We start from the raw sequence: 22,175 nt of genomic DNA, 5'->3' as shown, positions 1-22,175 counted from the left end.
GGTTGGGGTAAGGGTTAGGGCTTAGTGCAGGGACATCCCAAGGTTCCCGGATAGCACTAATTATACTGAAAAATATAAACACAACATGCTGAGCTGAAATAAAAGATCCCAGAAATGTCAAATACATACAATAAGCTTATTTCATTCCAATTTTGTGCACAAATATGTTTACATCCCTGTCAGTGAGCATTTCTCCTTTGCCAAGATAATCCATCCACTAGACAGGTGTGGCATATCAAGAAGCTGATTAAACAGCAAGATCATTACATAGATGCACCTTGTGCTGGGGATAATAAAAGACCACTCTAAAATGTTCAGTTTGTCACACAACACAATGCCACAGATGTATCAAGTTTTGAGGGAGCGTGCAATTGGCATGCTATCTGCACGAATGTCCACCAGAGCTGTTACCAGAGACTTTAATGTTCATTTCTCTACCATAAGCCGCCTCCAACGTCGTTTTAGAGAATTTGGCAGTACGTCCAACCGGCCTTACAACCGCAGACCACCTGTAACCACGCCAGCACAGGATCTCCACATCCGGCTTCTTCACCTGAGGGATTGTCTAAAACAAGTCATCCGGACAGCTGATGAAACTGAGGAGTATTTCTGTCTGTAATAAAGCCCTTTTGTGGGGGAAAACTAATTCTGATAGGTTGGACCTGCGCCCCTGCCCAGTCATGTGAAATCCATAGATTAGTGCCTAATTTATCTATTTATTTAAATTGACTGACTGTAACTCAGTAAAATCCTTGAAATTGTTGCGTGTTGCATTTATATTTCTGTTCAGTAAAGAATAGTTTACGTTTTGATAGGGAAATACATTTAGTCCAGTCTAGGGCTATATGATTAAAGGGTATAATGTTCTATAGCAGTGGTTCTCAAACTTTTTATAGTCCCGTACCCCTTCAAACATTCAACCTCCAGCTGCGTACCCCCTCTACCACCAGGGTCAGCGCATTCTCAAATGTTGTTTTTTACCATCGTTGTAAGCCTGCTACATACACGCTATACGATGCCTGTATTTAGTTTTCATGCTAGTGAGGGCCGAGAATCCACTCTCACATAAGTACGTGGTTGCAAAGGGCATCAGTGTCTTAACAGCATGATTTGCCAAGGCAGGATACTCTGAGTGCAGCCCAATCAAGAAATCTGGCAGTGACTTCTGATTAAATAAAATTTTCACAGAACCGCTTGATGCAATTTCGATGAGGCTCTCTTGTTCAGATATCGGTAAGTGGACTGGAGGCAGGGCATGAAAGGGATAACGAATCCAGTTGTTTGTGTCATCCGTTTTGGGAAAGTACCTGCGTATTTGCACACCCAACTCACTCAGGTGCTTCATTGTATCATTGTCCATAAGCTTGAGTTCATTTGCACACAAAAAATCATACAATGATGGAAAGACCTGTGTGTTGTCCTTGTTAATGCAGACAGAGAAGAGCTCCAACTTCTTAATCATAGCCTCAATTTTGTCCCGCACATTGAATATAGTTGCGGAGAGTCCCTGTAATCCTAGATACAGAAAATTCAGACTGGAAAAAACATCACCCAGATAGGCCAATCGTGTGAGAAACTCAGCATCATGCAAGTGGTCAGACAAGTGAAAATTATGGTCAGTAAAGAAAACTTTAAGCTCGTCTCTCAATTTAAAAAAAATGTGTCAATACTTTGCCCCTTGATAACCAGTGCACTTCTGTATGTTGTAAAAGCGTTACATGTTTACTCTCCATATCCTTGCATAGTGCAGAAAATACACGAGAATTCAGGGGCCTTGCCTTAATAACCATTTTCCCTGTAGTGTCCAAAACGTCTTTCAAGCTGTCAGGCATTCCCTTGGCAGCAAGAGCCTCTCGGTGGATGCTGCAGTGTACCCAGTTGGCGTCGGGAACAACTGCTTGCACGCACGTTACCACTCCAATATGTCTCCCTGACATGGCTTTTGTGCCATCAGTACAGATACCAACACATATTGACCACCAAAGTCCATTTGATGTCACAAAGCTGTCCAGTACTTAAAAAATATCCTCTCCTGTTATCATGGTTTCCAGTGGTTTGCAGAAGAGGATGTCTTCCTTAATTGACCCCCATAAACGTAACAGACATATACCAGGAGCTGTGCCAGGCCCGCCACATCTGTTGACTCATCCAGCTGTGACGTATAGAATTCTCTGGCTTGTATGCGAAGTATTGTATTCAAAACATCTCCTGCCATGTCACTGATGCGTCGTGAAACAGTGTTGTTTGATGAAGGCATTGTCTGTATAGTTTTTTTGGTCTTTGCTCCAGCATTATCCCAACCATATCCGCGGCAGCAGGAAGAATTAAGTCCTCCACAATAGTATGTGGCTTGCCTGTCCCAGTCACTCGGTAGCTCACCATATAAGACGCTTCTAGCCCCTTCTTATTAATGGTATCTGTTGCTTTTATACATGTCTTACTACTCGAAAGTCGTCTTAATTCTCGCTCAAAAAACTTGCGTGGCTTATTTTTCATTAGGTTTCATCAAGTTGTGAGATAGTACTTGTGCACATATAACACATTGTGGCTGAGGAAAGGCACTACTTCCACTACTTCCAAGAAAGTGAACCCCAAATCAATGTAGTTCAAATCAAATCAAATCAAATTATATTTGTCACATACACATGGTTAGCAGATGTTAATGCGAGTGTAGCGAAATGCTTGTGCTTCTAGTTCCGACAATGCAGTAATAACCAACGAGTAATCTAACCTAACAATTTCACAACAGCTACCTTATACACACAAGTGTAAAGGGATGACGAATATGTACATAAAGATATATGAATGAGTGATGGTACAGAACGGCATAGGCAAGATGCAGTATATACATATGAGATGAGTAATGTAGGGTATGTAAACATTATATTAAGTGGCATTGTTTAAAGTGGCTAGTGATACATTTTTTACATGTATGGCAGCAGCCACTCAATGTTAGTGGTGGCTGTTTAACAGTCTGATGGCCTTGAGATAGAAGCTGTTTTTCAGTCTCTCGGTCCCTGCTTTGATGCACCTGTACTGACCTCGCCTTCTGGATGATAGCGGGGTGAACAGGCAGTGGCTCGGGTGGTTGTTGTCATTGATGATCTTTATGGTCTTCCTGTGACATCGGGTGGTGTAGGTGTCCTGGAGGGCAGGTAGTTTGCCCCCGGTGATGCGTTGTGCAGACCTCACTACCTTCTGGAGAGCCTTACGGTTGTGGGCGGAGCAGTTGCCGTACCAGGCGGTGATACAGCCCGACAGGATGCTCTCGATTGTGCATCTGTAGAAGTTTGTGAGTGCTTTTGGTGACAAGCCGAATTTCTTCAGCCTCCTGAGGTTGAAGAGGCGCTGCTGCGCCTTCTTCACCACGCTGTCTGTGTGGGTGGACCAATTCAGTTTGTCCGTGATGTGTACGCCGAGGAACTTAAAACTTTCTACCCTCTCCACTACTGTCCCGTCGATGTGGATAGGGGGGTGCTCCCTCTGCTGTTTCCTGAAGTCCACGATCATCTCCTTTGTTTTGTTGACGTTGAGTGTGAGGTTATTTTCCTGACACCACACTCCGAGGGCCCTCACCTCCTCCCTGTAGGCCGTATCGTTGTTGTCCCCGGTTTCTGGTTGGGGAATGTTTTAATAGTTGCTGTGGGTACGACATCGCCAATGCACTTGCTACTGAACTAGCTCACCGAACCAGCGTATTCGTCAATGTTGTTGTTTGACGCAATGCGGAACATATCCCAATCCACGTGATCGACGCAATCTTGAAGCGTGGAATCAGATTGGTCGGACCAGCGTTGAACAGACCTGAGAGCGGGAGCTTCCTGTTTTAATTCCTGTCTATAGGCTGGAAGCAACAAAATGGAGTCGTGGTCAGCTTTCTGAAAGGAGCGCGGGGGAGGGCCTTATATGCGTCGCGGAAGTTAGAATAACAATGATCCAGGGTTTTACCAGCCCTGGTAGGACAATATATATGCTGATAGAATTTAGGGAGTCTTGTTTTCAGATTAGCCTTGTTAAAATCGCCAGCTACAATGAATGCAGCCTCAGGATATGTGGTTTCCAGTTTACATAGAGTCAAATAAAGTTCGTTCAGGGCCATCGATGTTTCTGCTTGGGGGGGGAATATATGCGGCTGTGATTATAATCGAAGAGAATTCTCTTGGTAGATAATGCGGTCGACATTTTATGTCCCTCCCACTTTCCTCGAAAGCATTGATCAGAAAGTATAGTGCTGCTTTTTCTATTCAACTATCAGTTATAGCACATCATCAAAACGTAGTGTTTTAGTGTTGGAACCAGGGCAATGATTACATGGCCATGTTCATTTCCCCCATCCCTTTGGCTGGGACAATCCTTCAAGGGGGGTAAGGTCCTTGGGATCCCCTTGTGCTTTTGACCGGTACTGACCCCTGTCAGCAGAAGCTGTACACACACACACACACACACACACACACACACACACACACACACACACACACACACACACACACACACACACACACACACACACACACACACACACACACACACACACACACACACACACACACACAAATTAAAGCATAAATCCCCCTGATCTGGCCATACCCCCTTCTAACAGCACAGGGACTGCAGTCTCAGCCTAGTCACTTTAACAACATGAAATTACAACCCAAATGGGATGTCAGGGGTTAGAAGTGTCTCTAGCTGCAGTATGTGAATATATTTCCTCCCATGGATTTACCCTCATCATGACCTCCCGAGGAACAACAAGTAACCGACAGTGACTGGCTGATTGGCATTTTTACTGCCAAATTAAACCATCTCAGGGCCTGTCGGAGGTTGGGAAAGCATCCTCTCCAAAATTAGTGAGCCATCATGGTGACAGAAAGTTACAGGAACATGGTGTCATCTTGACTGCATATCGATTAACCCATAAATACTGCAGCATCTGGGTGCTTTTCCTCCACTGTAAAAGGGAGTTATCTGTGCCATATGTCATGGTGGGGGAGACTGTAGAACGCCTGGACATAAAATACCCCTAGCCTATACGTAACCTTGTAGATAACTTACCTTGTAATTAAATGGGAAAACAATAAATATGATTTACATATTGTAGTACAGACCCTGCAAACAAAAATTTGTTGTTAGGAAGTCCCCGGAACGTTAGGAAATGGTTGCCTAAAGTGGTCAGGACGTTGTGTCATGGTCCCCTGGAGGTTTTGTCTAGTCCCCGAGGACGTTCTTGGCACATTGTGTCATGGTCCCCTGGATGTTTTGTCTAGTTCCTAGTTTGTCCTGGGGATGTCCCCAGGACGTTTTGAGGATGTTCTTGGGGCATTGTGTCATGGTTCCCTGGAGGTTTTGCCTAGTTCCCGGTTTGTCCCAAGGACGTCCCCAGGGAAGTTTTTAGGACATCCCCATGACGTTTTTAGGACATTCATGGGATGTTGTGTCATGGTCCCCTGTAGGTGTTTGTCTAGTTCCCAGGTTGTCCCGGGGAGTTCACCTAATAGTCACAAAGAAACATTCTCCCCAAAAATGTTTTTACCCAGGGCACACGCACCCTAGTTTCATACACATCACCCCTTGTAATTGTTGCCAAGCCCATCAAGGCCCTGATGGGTGGACCACAAATCAATTCTCAGCTCTTTGTCTTTTGACAATGCTAGGGACCCACAAAAACAGTGTTCTCAACTTACATACAGTATTTGAAACACTGACATACAGTACATGATTACAGTCCTCACCTGGGATTTGAACTCATAACCTGTCGGTTCACAGCATTCCGATCTTCCTGCTACACCACCATGTCTGTAGCAACGACTGATTTCACCTGTAGTACTATTCCTCCACTTTGCACTTCAAAGTAAATCTCAGCTTTGTTAAAAACACACTCAAAAAAACTATAATATTTATCATAGGGATTCATGAGTAACATTAAAACATAATCATATGCCCCACCAACATTAGACAACTATACTGAAAACCCTAACTCAAATTGTTGAAATACTTTAAGTAAATTAAATCAATATGAGAATAGTCACATTAACGGATAAATAAAATACCAGTGCAGATGGCACGAATTCACTATGTGCAAAGATGTATTATAGGTAATGAATGTGTAAGGGATTCTACAAGCTTTGTGGCACAGAAGAAATATTAGCATACCCCAAATCCAGAGGTTGTGGGTTCATATTGAAAAGTCAGTACTAAGTGATCATGTCAATTGTAATCATACTGTCATTGATTACATTTTTTTACACTATTTTAGCTGAACAGTGTACTAAAACGACCCATACCATTTCATTACTTTACTTATAATGTTATGGGACACCTGGGACCATCATGTGACAAAAACCTCCAGGGGACCATGACACAACGTCCCAAGGACGTTCTGTGGACCATGACACAACATCCTAAGAACGTTCAGGGGACCATGACACAACATCCTAAGAACGTTCAGGGGACCATGACACAACGTCCCAAGAACTTGCTAAAAACTTCCTCGGGGATGTCCCTGGGACAAACTAGACAAAACTTCCAAGGGACCATTACACAACATCCCAAGAACGTCCTAAAAACATCCTTGGGACAAACCAGGGACTAGAAAAAAGGTCTCCCAGAGAACGTTCCCTTGGGACCATCACACAAAGTCCTAAGGACTAGTAAAATCAAAGTCCTGAGAACGTCCTAAAAAGGTCCTGACATGGTCATGATATGGTCCTCAGTGACGTCCTGGGAACTTACAGGGAACTAGACAAATGTCCCTAGAAAGTTTTCAGAAAGTCAGTGGGTCACATAGCTGAAACCCTTAAGGTACCTAATGGGATTGTTGCCGAATGTCCTCAGGATTTCCTCTGTTTGCTGGGGATACTGTAAATGTCCTTGAATCATGGGCATAAACATAAAGGCCTAGATTAATTATGAAACTAAGCATACAGTATGTTCTTGATAGAGTTGTCAAATAAAAAGCATGGAAATCATAATTTTCTTGTTTCTTTGATTAGGCGAACATTTTTCATTTTCACTCTCGTTTCACGTGGTGTCAAACACTATCATTTGAATCAGGTCAAGTTCTTCTGTTTTGGAGATTATACATTTGTTTTTGTTTTTGTACAAGGCCTATGTGCTCCTCTTTGTGCGTCAGGTAGCCATGAGGATTACCATAAAAGAGTCTGTCAGAGCCGCATTGATTTGCACACATAAATTCAACCAATCAATCTAAAAGTTGAGATTAAAAAGCACACCCTGATTCTTTCTTCTATTGAAATCTTCTGAAAAAAATGGGGAGAGGCCTTTCAATTTCACAGCCTCCAGAACACTCAAGTATTCATTGCGCTCCACTTTTCTCTTTCAACCTCTCTGCAGGAGGCAGGACTATGTATGCCGCTCTGTTTCAAGATGCTGTTCAGCCTTCAGAGGAGTGCTGAACCTGCATGTGATGAATACAATTTGATTTGATTTGATCCCTCAATACCATCAGATCTTACTTATTGGCAAGCACCCAGTTGTGGGCCCATCCAGAGATAACAGAGTGTGCTGCACCCTGACTGTGCTTCTTCTCCCATTTAAAGAAGGCACATCAGTCCCAATTGGATATAACTAAAAAAGGAGAATTAAACTAAAGTAGTAGAAGGAAAAGAGATGTAATATTTGTTTTTGTGAACAATTATCTGGTTATTTTCAGCAAAATGATTGGAAATACTGACTTAGATAAATAGGGGTCATATTCACACTGTATCTCAATGACGCGACATACATACAGGTGGACGTTGGAGGCGGCGTATGGTAGAGAAATGAGCATTCAATTATCTGGTAAAAGCTCTGGTGGACATTCCTGCAGTCAGCATGCCAATTGCACAGTCCCTCAAAACTTGAGATGTCTGTGGCATTGTGTTGTGTGACAAAACTGCACATTTTAGAGTGGCCTTTTATTGTCCCCAGCATAAGGTGGACCTGTGTAATGATCATGCTGTTTGATCAGCTTCTTGATATGCCACACCTGTCAGGTGGATGGTTTATCTTAACCAAAGGAGAAATGCTCGCTAACAGGGATGTAAAAAAAAAAATTGCACACATTTTGAGAGAAATAAGCTTTTTGTACGTATGGAACATTTCTGGGATCTTTTATTTCAGCTCATGAAACATGGGACCAGCACTTTACATGTTGCGTTTATATTTTTGTTCAGTATAAGTAACAGTACTACTTAGTTACTTTCAGAATTATGTCTCTACCGGGTGTGTTTCCATGATCTGATCTCGGCTTGTTTCCTCATTTAGTTCTCGAGGCTGTTTGGAGAAATGTCGTCAGCGGCCTCCATGAAAATGTATAGAGGTCGCACCTCTGATCTTTGCCACTGCTCGCTTCTGTGATAGCAAAGCCCATAGAGGGCTTTCCCGTCTAGTGGCAAGTGTGCCCTCTATACATCTCTATGGGTCTGTGTACCTGCGGCCTATAACCAGAAATGGCGGCTCGAGAGAAAGATTTTGAATGAAAAGACAGGAATCTGTGCCCAAGAACGCCAAGGTAACCTGTCTAAATGACTATCGCCCCATAGCATTCACATTTGTATTTATCTTATTTAACTCGGCAAGTCAGTTAAGAACACATTCTTATTTACAATGACGGCCTACCCCGGCCAAACCCTAACCCGGACGATACTGGGCCAATTGTGTGCCACTTCTCTTGATAAGTGTGTGAATTGGACCATTTTCCAGTCCTGCTAAGCATTCAAAATGTAATGAGTACTTTTGGGTGTCATAACAATGTATGGAGTAAAAAGTACATTATTTTCTTTAAGAATGTAGTGAAGGAGAAGTTGTAAAAATATACATTGTAAAGGAAAGTACAGATACCCTAAAAAACTACTTAAGTAGTACTTTAAAATACACTGCTCAAAAAAATAAAGGGAACACTTAAACAACACAATGTAACTCCAAGTCAATCACACTTCTGTGAAATCAAACTGTCCACTTAGGAAGCAACACTGATTGACAATAAATTTCACATGCTGTTGTGCAAATGGAATAGACACAAGGTGGAAATTATAGGCAATTAGCAAGACACCCCCAATAAAGGAGTGATTCTGCAGGTGGTGACCACAGACCACTTCTCAGTTCCTATGCTTCCTGGCTGATGTTTTGGTCACTTTTGAATGCTGGCGGTGCTCTCACTCTAGTGGTAGCATGAGACAGAGTCTACAACCCACACAAGTGGCTCAGGTAGTGCAGCTCATCCAGGATGGCACATCAATGCGAGCTGTGGCAAGAAGGTTTGCTGTGTCTGTCAGCGTAGTGTCCAGAGCATGGAGGCGCTACCAGGAGACAGGCCAGTACATCAGGAGACGTGGAGGAGGCCGTAGGAGGGCAACAACCCAGCAGCAGGACCGCTACCTCCGCCTTTGTGCAAGGAGGAGCACTGCCAGAGACCTGCAAATGACCTCCAGCAGGCCACAAATGTGCATGTGTCTATTCCATTTGCACAACAGCATGTGAAATGTATTGTCAATCAGTGTTGCTTCCTAAGTGGACAGTTTGATTTCACAGAAGTGTGATTGACTTGGAGTTACATTGTGTTGTTTAAGTGTTCCCTTTATTTTTTTGAGCAGTGTATGTTTACTTAAGTACTTTTCACCACTTCTACCGATGCACCAAGTTTGGAACCAACAGAACCCTGAACAGCTTCTACCCCTAAGCAATAGGAATGCTAAATAGTTTGTTAAATAGTTAACCAAATAGCTACCAGGACTATCTGTGTTGACCCTTTTTGCACTAACTCTTTTGACTCATCACATACGCTGGGGGGGAGGAGGGGGCAGGTAGCTGACTAGTGGTGGTTATTTAAATGTACATTGGGTGGAGGCAGAGTAAATCTCCATTGAGGTGGGGGTTAAACATTTCAAAAGTCCATAGGGGGAGCAGCAAGGTGGTCTGGGGGTAGAAGCTATTGGCCAGTCTTTCATTTTTTCCCCATGATGCTCCTACAGTATACTGCCCACAGCTGAGTGATGGAAGTGGGGAGGACAGTCTGTGGCTCAGATGGCTGGGGTCCCTGATGATCTTCTTGGCCCTCCTGCATCACCTAGTGATGTAGGTGTCCTGGAGGGCAGGCAGTGTGCACCCAATGGTGCGTTCGGCTGAGCGTACCTTCTGTAGCACCTTGCGGTAAACGGTGGTGGAGTTGATGTACCAGGCTGTGATGCAGCACTCGATGGTGCTCCTGTAAACACTGTGAGGGCCCTCGGGGACAGGCCAAATTTCTTCAACATTCTGAGATTGAAGAATCGATGTCGTGCCTTCTTCACCAGGGTGTTCGTGGGGTTTGACCATTTCAGCTCCCCGGAGATGTGTACACTGAGGTACTTGACGTTTTTGACTGTCTCCACAAAGGCTTCCTCCTGAAGTCCACAATCAGCTCCTTTGTTTTGCTGATGTTGAAGGAGAGATTGTTTACCTTGCACCACGCCGTCAGAGTGCCTACCTCTTCCCTGTAGGCCGTCTCGTTGTTGTTGGTAATCAGGCCTACTACTGTCGTGTTGTCAGCGAACTTGATGATGGAGTTGGAACTGTGTGAGGCCACGCTGTCGTGGGTATACAGGGAGTACAGGAGGGGACTGAGGACGCACCCTTGTGAGGCCCCCATGTTGAGGATCAGTGTGGAGGTAATGTTGCCTACCTTCACCACCTGGGGGCGGCCCATCAGGAAGTCCAGGACCCAGTTGCATAGGGAGGAGTTCAGTCCCAGTGCCATGAACTTTGTGGTGAGCTTAAAGGGCACTGTGGTATTGAAGGACGATCTGTAGTCGATCAACATTATCCTCACATATGCATTCCTTTTGTCCAGGTGGGTGAGGGCAGTGTGCAGTGTGCAGTGAAATAGCGGTTGCACTGCGGATCTGTTAGGGTGGTAGGCGAATTGGAGAGGGTCAAGTGTGTCGGGGAGGGAGGAGGTGATGTGGTCTTTGACTAGCTACGGGTCGGTAGCTATGGGTCGGTAGTCATTCAGTTCAGTTACTTTCCCTTTCTTGGGCACGGGATGTTAGTGGACACCTTGAAGCAGGTGGGGATAACGGCCTGAGCTAGAGAGAGATTCAAAATGTCCGAAAAATGTGCACATGCTCTGAGGGCGTGGCTAAGGATGCCGTCTGTGCCCGGCAGCCTTGTGAGAGTTAACCAGTTTGATTGACTCCTCCGTGGAGACCGTCAGCACGTAGCCCTCGTTTTCCTCAGGGGCTCTCCTCTGCAGCTCAGAGCTGTGATGCTCGAAGCGGGAGAAAAAGGTATTTAGTTTGTTCGACAGGGCAGCGCTTGTGTCCGTGCCGTCACTGGCTTTCTTTTCGTAATCCGTGATCGTTAGAAGCCCCTGCCACATATGCCTCGTGTCTGACACGCAGAATTACTCCTCCACTTTGTCCCTGTACTTACTTGTGTTTCGCCATCTTGATCAATCTGCGTAGGTCGTATTTGTACTGTTTAACCATACAATTGTCCCCGGTCACTTTCCCGTGTTTATAAGCAGCATCTCTTTCCTTCAGTTTCCAGACAAGGCTGCCATCAATCCACTGTTTTTGATTCGGGTATGTTATGAAAGACACCATTGGGATCACATCATCTATGCATTATTTGTATAAATCTAGTGACTGAGTCGGTGTATTCATTGATGTTATCTCCAGAGACTGTATTTGTCTGCACCATCTGACCATCCTGTTACCTAGTCACTTTATCCCTGCCAATATGTACATATCTACCTCAGTTACCTCGTACCCTTGCACATAGACTCGATACTGGTACACTGTGTATATAGCCAAGTTATCGTTACTCATTGTGTATTTATTCCTTGTGTTATTGTTTTTCTATTATTTCTATATTTTTCTCTCTACATTGTTGGGAAGGGCCCTTAAGTAAGCATTTCACTGTTAGTCTACACCTGTTGTGTAATAAAATTTGATTTGATTGGCTACGGCTAATTAAGCAGCCCATATGATAGCGTAGCACTTGTAGACTAGCACAGGAAAGCAGCGCCACAGATGAAAGGAGAAACTTGTGATCAAACCTGAGTTAGTAAGCAGCCTATCTTTGGTAGGGTGCGAGTGGCCTGCCTTGCTCCCTCCGACAGTCAAACAAAAGGTAAGATTTAGAGATTTATTTTCATGAAAGTAATGCAAAGTAGTATAACGCGTAACTTTCCACACAAAGCGTAAAGTAACGCGTTTTGTTAAATGTAAGAAGTAATATATTCGTTTTTCAAGTAACTAATCCCAACACTGGATACAGTACATGTGTCTGTGTGTCCAGGCATGTACAATACGTGTGTATCATTGTGTGGGTGTGTACTGTGTAATGCATCGTCCTGTAGAGAAGAGTGATTGCTTTATTCCGGCCTCTGAGGGCTACGGGGGCTAGGGCTGTGTCTTTGGGCAGCTGTATGGATGACTTGAGGAGGTCTCCATCATTCATAAAGCCCAGTCCTACATGTATAATTGATCTAGCAAAGAAGCAGGATGGCAACAGCACTTCATCAGTCTTACCGCTCCACAAATCACATGGAGGTATCCCCCAGGAGATATGTGACATCGTGGTCAACGCAATGTCCATCTCAAACACCAGAGGCGGGTCTAGTCATATGGTAGCGCCTAGTGTTCCCAAACTGTACTGGACTGGTATCACTGTTCAACATTGATTATTAGATTGGGGATGAAAAACAACAAAATGGCAAGAACATAATTCCTTTACATGCGTTTTGTAGCTATACAGTCGTTGTGCAATGCATGATTTGAAATAGGTACCCTTTTCAGGTGTAGCTGAACATCAGGTCATTGCAATGACAAGTTCAGTATCTTGGGAAAACAGACGTTTGTGTTTGCTTGCCAGCCTAGTGTTGTTGTGTGGGAGTAATGATTAATGCCACAAACCAACCAGTCAGTAATGTCCCGTAGCTTTAGCAGTCTCTGAAGTTAAACAGATTTCCTAATACATACATAATTAAAGCTACCTTTACTCATTTTGTTTCATATATGCATTTCTTACTATGAATAATCTGATTTTCATAAATCAGCGCTATATGACGTGGGGTATTTTTTGTAACTGGTAGCGGGAGCATGAGATGACTGTCTCACTCTCATTTTTTAGCTTTCACAGTCACACCTACCTTTTAGGCATTGCCATTGATCTCTCATCATTGCTCATTGTAAAACTTCAGAGGAACATTTCCAGCACCAGATTAATTAGTTTTACACTGAAAATAGAAAAGCTTGGGAAGAGGTGGAAAACTGATGAGGTTTCAGAATTTGTTAACCTATCCAAAACTTATCCTATCCCGTCCTATCCTCTTCCCATACTTAATTATCCTTATTTTCTTGTATTTATCATCAACTGTTTTTTGCAGTCTCTACAGTGTTCATCAAATTGTTCTTCCCTGTCACCTTTCTTCCCTTTACTGCTCTTAATGTGCTTGCGTAGTTCAGAGACTTCTGCTCATGTCTTCGTAAAGAACATTACCATTCACACACTGCTAAGTGTGACAGTGAAAAAAAACATGGTCTTAACATTTCTCCCGTGCAGAAAATAGTTCCTCCATACACAACAACAGCTAACACTCTCAGTCAATGCCCAGACATATTATTAGATGCATTTGTGATCGGAGAGTAGATTTTAGAATTAGGCTGTAGTGGAGTGCTACTAGCCTTTAGACTGGGTACCAGTATGTTTCTGCTCACGTGTTTGGCATGACAATTCCACAAGGAGTTGGCAAGAGAACAGAAACAGACCGGTGCCCAGGCTATCATGCTACTACTGTAATGTTAAACCTCCTAAACATGAGTCTTATCAAGTTATCATGATCCTACATGGTGTATGTGGCAGAATAGATGATACCCCAGTTCTAATTATCATGTTTCTGATTGTAGAGGTGGAACTCAAGACGATTGATCAAGTCTTTTCTCTCCCTCGTCGCCCAAAGAGCCCTTTAAATATTCAGGTAGATTAGGAATGGTTACACCCCTATCTATTTATATCTCTTATGTTGACAGAATTACATTTATATGGAGAGTCAAGGTGAAGGATTTAATTTAAGGGGCGCTATTGCTCAGATCATTTGGGAGAAGACTGATTAAAGGACTAGGATCCCACTGGGCACAGACGCCAGTTCGTTTAGTTTTGAGTTACATTTGATTGAGTTGTCAACTAACATGAATTCAACTTGAAATCAACAAAAAATGACACCATTGCATTTAGGTTAAAAAAGACAACATTCTCGTACGTTGATGACTTTTTGCAAATCAAATCAGTTTTCCACATTGATTCAACATCATCCCATTTCATTTTTTTGCTGAAATTACATGGAAACAACATTGATTCAACCAGTTTTTGCTGGTTTAATCAATGTTGTTTTGGTCACATTTTCCATGAGCTGAAATGAAAGAGCCCAGACATTTTCCAAACACACAAAAAGCTTATGTCTCAAATTTCATGCACAGATTTGTTTACATCCCTGTTATTGAGCATTTCTCCTTTGCCAAAATAATCCACCTGACAGGTGTGGCATATCAAAAAGCTGATTAAACAGCATGCTCATTACACAGGTGCACCTTGTGCTGAGGACAATAAAAGGCTACTCTAAAATGACCAGTTTTGTCACACAACACAATGCCACAGATGCCTCAAGTTTTGAGGGAGTGTGCAATTGGCATGCTGACTGCAGGAATGTCCACCAGAGCTGTTGCCAGAGAATTTAATGTTTATTTCTCTACAATAAGCCGCCTCCTCGTTTTAGAGAATTTGGCAGTACATCCAACCGGCCTTACAACCGCAGACCACGTGTAACCACGCCAGCCTAGGACCTTCACATCTGGCTTCTTCACCTGTGGGCTCGTCTGAGGAGGGGAGGGATGGTGCTGAGGAGTATTTCTGTCCGTAATAAAGCCCTTGTGGAGTCAGGACGTCTGTGATGTGAAGAGACAGACGGACAGGAACATTCTTTTTCCACATGTCGAAATGTCGGGTTGAGGGGAATCTGAGCTGAGCAGACAGACAGCATCATCACTCCTCCAGAGAGAGGAGGATGGATCCAGAAGACAGGAAAGCAGATGAGGAGAGAGGGGGACAGAGGGGAAGGACATTACAGTAGCAGAAGGGTATGAAGTACATTACAGTAGCAGAGGGGTAGGAAGGAACATTACAGTGGCAGAGGGGTAGGAAGGACATTGCAGTAGCAGAGGGGTATGAAGTACATTACAGTAGCAGAGGGGTAGGAAGGACATTACAGTAGCAGAGGGGTAGGAAGGACATTACAGTAGCAGAGGGGTAGGAACCACATTACAGTAGCAGAGGGGTATGAAGTACATTACAGTAGCAGAGTGGTAGGAAGGAACATTACAGTGGCAGAAGGGTATAAAGTACATTACAGTAGCAGAGGGGTATGAAGTACATTACAGTAGCAGAGGGGTAGGAAGGACATTACAGTAGCAGAGGGGTATGAAGGAACATTACAGTAGCAGAGGGGTAGGAAGAACATTACAGTAGCAGAGGGGTAGGAACCACATTACAGTAGCAGAGGGGTATGAAGTACGTTACAGTGGCAGAGGGGTATGAAGTACGTTACAGTAGCAGAGTGATAGGAAGTACGCTACAGTAGCAGAGGGGTAGGAAGTACGTTACAGTAGCAGAGGGATAGGAAGTACGTTACAGTAGCAGAGGGGTAGGAAGTACGTTACAGTAGCAGAGGGGTAGGAAGTACATTACAGTAGCAGAGGGATAGGAAGTACGTTACAGTAGCAGAGGGATAGGAAGTACATTACAGTAGCAGAGGGGTAGGAAGTACGTTACAGTAGCAGAGGGGTAGGAAGTACGTTACAGTAGCAGAGGGGTATGAAGTACATTACAGTAGCAGAGGGATAGGAAGGAACATTACAGTAGCAGAGGGGTAGGAAGTACATTACAGTAGCATAGGGATAGGAAGTACGCTACAGTAGCAGAGGGATAGGAAGTACATTACAGTAGCAGAGGGGTAGGAAGTACGTTACAGTAGCAGAGGGGTAGGAAGTACGTTACAGTAGCAGGGGGATAGGACGTACATTACAGTAGCAGAGGGGTAGGAAGTACGTTACAGTAGCAGAGGGGTAGGAAGTACGTTACAGTAGCAGAGGGGTAGGAAGTACGTTACAGTAGCAGAGGGGTAGGAAGTACGTTACAGTAGCAGAGGGGTAGGAAGTACATTACAGTAGCAGGGGGATAGGACGTACATTACAGTAGCAGAGGGATAGGACGTACATTACAGTAGCATAGGGATAGGAAGTACGTTACAGTAGCAGAGGGGTAGGAAGTACGTTACAGTAGCAGGGGGATAGGACGTACATTACAGTAGCAGAGGGGTAGGAAGTACGTTACAGTAGCAGAGGGGTAGGAAGTACGTTACAGTAGCAGAGGGGTAGGAAGTACGTTACAGTAGCAGAGGGGTAGGAAGTACGTTACAGTAGCAGAGGGGTAGGAAGTACATTACAGTAGCAGGGGGATAGGACGTACATTACAGTAGCAGAGGGATAGGACGTACATTACAGTAGCATAGGGATAGGAAGTACGCTACAGTAGCAGAGGGATAGGAAGGAACATTACAGTAGCAGAGGGGTAGGAAGTACGTTACAGTAGCAGAGGTGTAGGAAGTACGTTACAGTAGCAGAGGGATAGGAAGTACGCTACAGTAGCAGAGGGATAGGAAGTACGCTACAGTAGCAGAGGGATAGGAAGGAACATTACAGTAGCAGAGGGATAGGAAGTACGCTACAGTAGCAGAGGGATAGGAAGGAACATTACAGTAGCAGAGGGGTAGGAAGTACGTTACAGTAGCAGAGGGGTAGGAAGTACGCTACAGTAGCAGAGGGATAGGAAGGAACATTACAGTAGCATAGGGGTAGGAAGTACGTTACAGTAGCAGAGGGGTAGGAAGTACGCTACAGTGGCCATTTCCATCTATGTCTTCTGTCATTTATTAGATCATTTTAAAAGCTGTGATTTACAATGACTGAAGGTTTAAAAATAAAACGTGTACTTTCGGTCACACTTTATTTGGATAGTCCGGATTTTTTATCTGTAGATGCTCTACAGATGGTCATACTATCTGTTGATAAGCACCTCTTGCTAAAGTTGGGGTTAGGTTTATGTTTAGAATAAGGGTAAGGGTTAAGTTTAGGGTTAGAGCTAGGGTTAGAGATAGTTAGTTGAAATGTTACTGATAATCTGTAGACAGTCTGTAGAGCGTCTATTTTTTCTCTCTGCATTGTTGGGAAGGGCCCGTAAGCCTTTCACTGTTAGTCTGTACCTGTTATTTACGAAGCATGTCCTGTCCAAGTAAAGTCTTACCGTACATTCTTCCCCACTCACAATCACATATGGCATCGATACTGTTAAAGTTTGCATAATAAAACACATCAGCTGTTGTTTGACATTGAATAGGCCTACGTGGCATCCACAACATCAGTAATCTTACCTTGACAAAATTAGTTTTAGGCAAAAGCATGCTGGTTGAACAATCTTTGAAATAATCTGCATAAATTCACACCCTCCGAAACGTGAATGTATTTCATTCCCCTTTGTATTTCTTATAATATTCACCAATTACCCTTTGATCCTCCTGGGCTTAGTAAGACGTGAAGATAGGAGAGATAGTTTAAGAGATGGATTTGTCGTCGCAATATCTCATCAGCCAGCAGTCTAACGGCAAAGCTGCCTATTAATACAATAGTGCATATCATGGAGGCCAATCATGCATATCATGCACCCAACGCTGTGTCAAGCAGTCTCAGCCAGCATCCAACCTCAACTCTCATGCCAATTCCATTTGTTGGGATTTGAACGTTTGCCCCTTGACTTTTCCATGTTTCGTAAACCACTCTGGATGTGGGCCATATCGCAAATCCCCTGTCATTATCAGTGAGTGAACAGAATTCAGATTTCATCTTAACATGCATATGACAGGCAGTCACTCCGTATGCCAAGTAGCCTCCTTGGACTCCTGTGCCACACAGGTTGGAAACACAGGCTGAGGCCCCCTTCATCTAGTCAGACAGAAACAGAGAAGGACTTGGGCCTCATACTGACCCTGAATCTAACTCATACTGACTATGAATCTACTGAAACTCATACTGACTCTAAAACAGAGAACAAGGCAGTACATTCATTAAATGCAAAAAACACATACAAAACTAGTTTATGTTACATTGCTAAAGGCTGAAGTAATAGTGAAATTAAACTTGATACTCACACAATGTTATTCACTGGGTATTCTTGCAGTGTACATAGAGGACTGCATTCTTTTAGTCCCTGCGATTCAATTGTATTGGTTTCTTTGTTCATATCATGAGATTAATGACACTGTCACCCACTTTTGAGGCGTCCTTAACTAAGATCCAGTGGTGTAATGTCTACTCCATCTTGGTTCCATTTTCCCCTTCAGAGACATTCCAATCAGCATCAGCTCATTTTGAATCGCTCCTCTCCTCGTGTACCTGTGCCAATATTGGAGGAGCATGCAGCATTTTTGCCAAACAGATGGAAAAGCATCACAGCATTACACACAGCAGGCATACTTTCCTCTTTCTGATTGACTCCAGTCATTTGATACATTGCAATTTAATGTGCCGTAGTTACAGTTTCGGTTTCAAAACCGATGCCACCAGAACATCTAGCTAACTTAAGTAACATCTTAGTTAATGATTTTTTACCTTTTTGGTCTGTGTTATTTTGTGGCCTTATTTCTATTACAGCATATTAGATGACTGTCACGTTCCTGACCTGTTTTCTCTTGTTTTGTATGTGTTTATTGGTCAGGGCGTGAGTTTTGGGTGGGCAGTCTATGTTTTCTATTTCTATGTTGGGTTTTTGTGTTCGGCCTGGTATGATTCTCAATCAGAGACAGGTGTGTATCGTTTGTCTCTGATTGAGAGTCATACTAAGGCAGCCAGGGTTTCACTGGTGTTTTGTGGGTGTTTGTTCCTGTGTCAGCGTTTGGGCCACACAGGACTGTTGCAGGTTAGTCACGTTTGTTGTTTTTGTTAATTTGTAGTGTTTGTTGGTTTGCCATTAAATCATGAATACTTACCAATCCGCATCTTGGTCCGATCCATGCTCCTCCTCGTCTGAGGAGGAGAACGACTACGACAACCTTTACAGAAACACCCACCAAACCAGGACCAAGCGGATTGGAGAAGGACGGCAAGAACAAAAGCAATGGAGAAAAGAGGAATGGACTTGGGAGGAGATCCTAGACGGTAAAGGACCCTGGGCAGAGCCAGTGGAGTGTCGCCGCCCCAAAGCGGAGAGGAGGTTTTATGAGGCTAAAGCAAGGCAGAGCGGCTGGAGGCCCGAGAGGCTCACCCAAAAATTTCTTGGGGGGGGGGCTAAAGGGGAGTGTGGCGAAGCCGGATTGGTTACCTGAGCCAACTCCCCGGGCTTACCGTGGAGTGAGAGGTCGTCGTACTGGTCAGACACCGTGTTATGCGGTAAAGCGCACGGTGTCCCCAGTACGCGTGCTTAGCCCAGTGCGGGCTATTCCACCTTGCCGCACTGGGAGGGCTAGGTTGGGCATCGAGCCGGATGTCATGAAGCCGGCCCAACGTATCTGGCCCCTAGTACGTCTCCTCGGGCCGGCGTGCATGGCACCAGCCTTACAGGTGGTGTCCCCGGTTCGCCTGCATAGCCCAGTGCGGGTTATTCCACCTCGCCGCACTGGCAGGGCTACGGGGACCATTCAACCTGGTAAGGTTGGGGAGGCTTGGTGCTCAAGAGCGCGTGTCCTCCTTCACGGTCCGGTATATCCGGCGCCACCTTCCCACCCCAGCTCAGTACCACCAGTGCCTACTCCACGCACTCTCCCTGTGGTGCATGTCTCCAGCCCAGTGCCTCCAGTTCCGGCACCACGCACCAGGCCTACTGTGCGCCTCAGCAGGTCAGAGTCGGCCGTCTGCCCAACGCCGCCTGCGCTGCTTGCCTTCCCAGCGCTGTCTGAACTGCCTGCCTGCCCAGCGTGGTCTGAACTGTCTGCCTGCCCAGCGCTGCCCGTCTGTCCCGAGCCTTCAGAGCCGTCCAGCCAGGACCAGCCAGAGCCGTCCAGCCAGGACCAGCCGGAGCCGTCCAGCCAGGACCAGCCGGAGCCGTCCAGCCAGGACCAGCCGGAGCCGTCCAGCCAGGACCAGCCGGAGCCGTCCAGCCAGGACCAGCCGGAGCCGTCCAGCCAGGACCAGCCGGAGCCGTCCAGCCAGGACCAGCCGGAGCCGTCCAGCCAGGACCAGCCGGAGCCGTCCAGCCAGGACCTGCCGGAGTCCCTCAGCCAGGACCTGCCGGAGTCCCTCAGCCAGGACCTGCCGGAGTCCCTCAGCCAGGACCTGCCGGAGTCCCTCAGCCAGGACCTGCCGGAGTCCCTCAGCCAGGACCTGCCGGAGTCCCTCAGCCAGGACCTGCCGGAGTCCCTCAGCCAGGACCTGCCGGAGTCCCTCAGCCAGGACCTGCCGGAGTCCCTCAGCCAGGACCTGCCAGAGTCCCTCAGCCAGGACCTGCCAGAGTCCCTCAGCCAGGACCTGCCAGAGTCCCTCAGCCAGGACCTGCCAGAGTCCCTCAGCCAGGACCTGCCAGAGTCCCTCAGCCAGGACCTGCCAGAGTCCCTCAGCCAGGACCTGCCAGAGTCCCTCAGCCAGGACCTGCCAGAGTCCCTCAGCCAGGACCTGCCAGAGTCCCTCAGCCAGGACCTGCCAGAGTCCCTCAGCCCGGAGCTGCTGCCCCTTATTCCGGAGCTGCTGCCCCTTATCCCGGTGCTGCCCCTTATCCCGATGCTGCCCCTTATCCCGATGCTGCCCCTTCATTTAGGTGGGTTTAGTTGGAGGGTGGTCATTGGGAGGGGGATACGGAAGCGGGGAGTGACTATGGTGGGGTGGGGACCTCGCCCAGAGCCTGAGCCACCACCGTGGTCAGATGCCCACCCAGACCCTCCCCTAGACTTTGTGCTGGTGCGCCCGGAGTTCGCACCTTAAGGGGGGGGTTATGTCACGTTCCTGACCTGTTTTCTCTTGTTTTGTATGTGTTTATTGGTCAGGGCGTGAGTTTTGGGTGGGCAGTCTATGTTTTCTATTTCTATGTTGGGTTTTTGTGTTCGGCCTGGTATGATTCTCAATCAGAGACAGGTGTGTATCGTTTGTCTCTGATTGAGAGTCATACTAAGGCAGCCAGGGTTTCACTGGTGTTTTGTGGGTGTTTGTTCCTGTGTCAGCGTTTGGGCCACACAGGACTGTTGCAGGTTAGTCACGTTTGTTGTTTTTGTTAATTTGTAGTGTTTGTTGGTTTGCCATTAAATCATGAATACTTACCAATCCGCATCTTGGTCCGATCCAACGACTACGACAACCTTTACAATGACTGTCATTCATATTCCATTCATATACACTACTGGTCAAAAGTTTTAGATCGGCTACTCATTCAACGGTTTTTCTTTATTTGTATTATTTTCTACATTGTAGAATAATAGTGAAGACATTAAAACTATGAAATAACACATAATGAATCATGTAGTAACCAAAAAAGTGTTAAACAAATCAAAATGTATTTTATATTTTAAATTCTTTAAAGTAGCCATCCTTTGCCTTGACAGCTTTGCACACTCTTGGCATTCTCTCAACCAGCTTCATGTGGTAGTCACCTGGAATGCATTTCAATTAACAGGTGTGCCTTCTTCAAAGGTAATTTGTGGAATTTCTTAATTTCTTAATGTGTTTGAGACAATCATTTGTGTTGTGACAAGGTATGGTGGTATACAGAAGATAGCCCTATTTGGTAAAAGACCAAGTCCATATTATGGCAAGAACAGCTCAAATAAGCAAATAGAAACAACAGTCCATCATTACTTTAAGACGTGAAGATTAGTCAATATGGAACATTTCAAGAACTTTGAAAGTTTCTTCAAGTGCCATCGCAAAAACTATCAAGCGTTATGATGAAACTGGCTCTCATGAGGACCGCCACAGGAATGGAAGACCCAGCGTTAGCTCTGCTGCAGAGGATAAGTTCATTAGAGTTACCAGTCTCAAATAAATGCTTCACAGAGTTCAAGTAACAGACACATCTCAACATCAACTGTTCAGAGGAGGCTGTGTGAATCAATCCTTCATAGTCAAATTGCTGCAAAGAAACCACTACTAAAGGACACCAATAATAAG

This window comes from Salvelinus namaycush, chromosome 9 (genome assembly GCF_016432855.1).
Source record: "Salvelinus namaycush isolate Seneca chromosome 9, SaNama_1.0, whole genome shotgun sequence".
In the NCBI taxonomy this organism is placed as follows: Eukaryota; Metazoa; Chordata; class Actinopteri; order Salmoniformes; family Salmonidae; genus Salvelinus; species Salvelinus namaycush.
Note: the sequence above shows the minus strand (reverse complement) of the source record.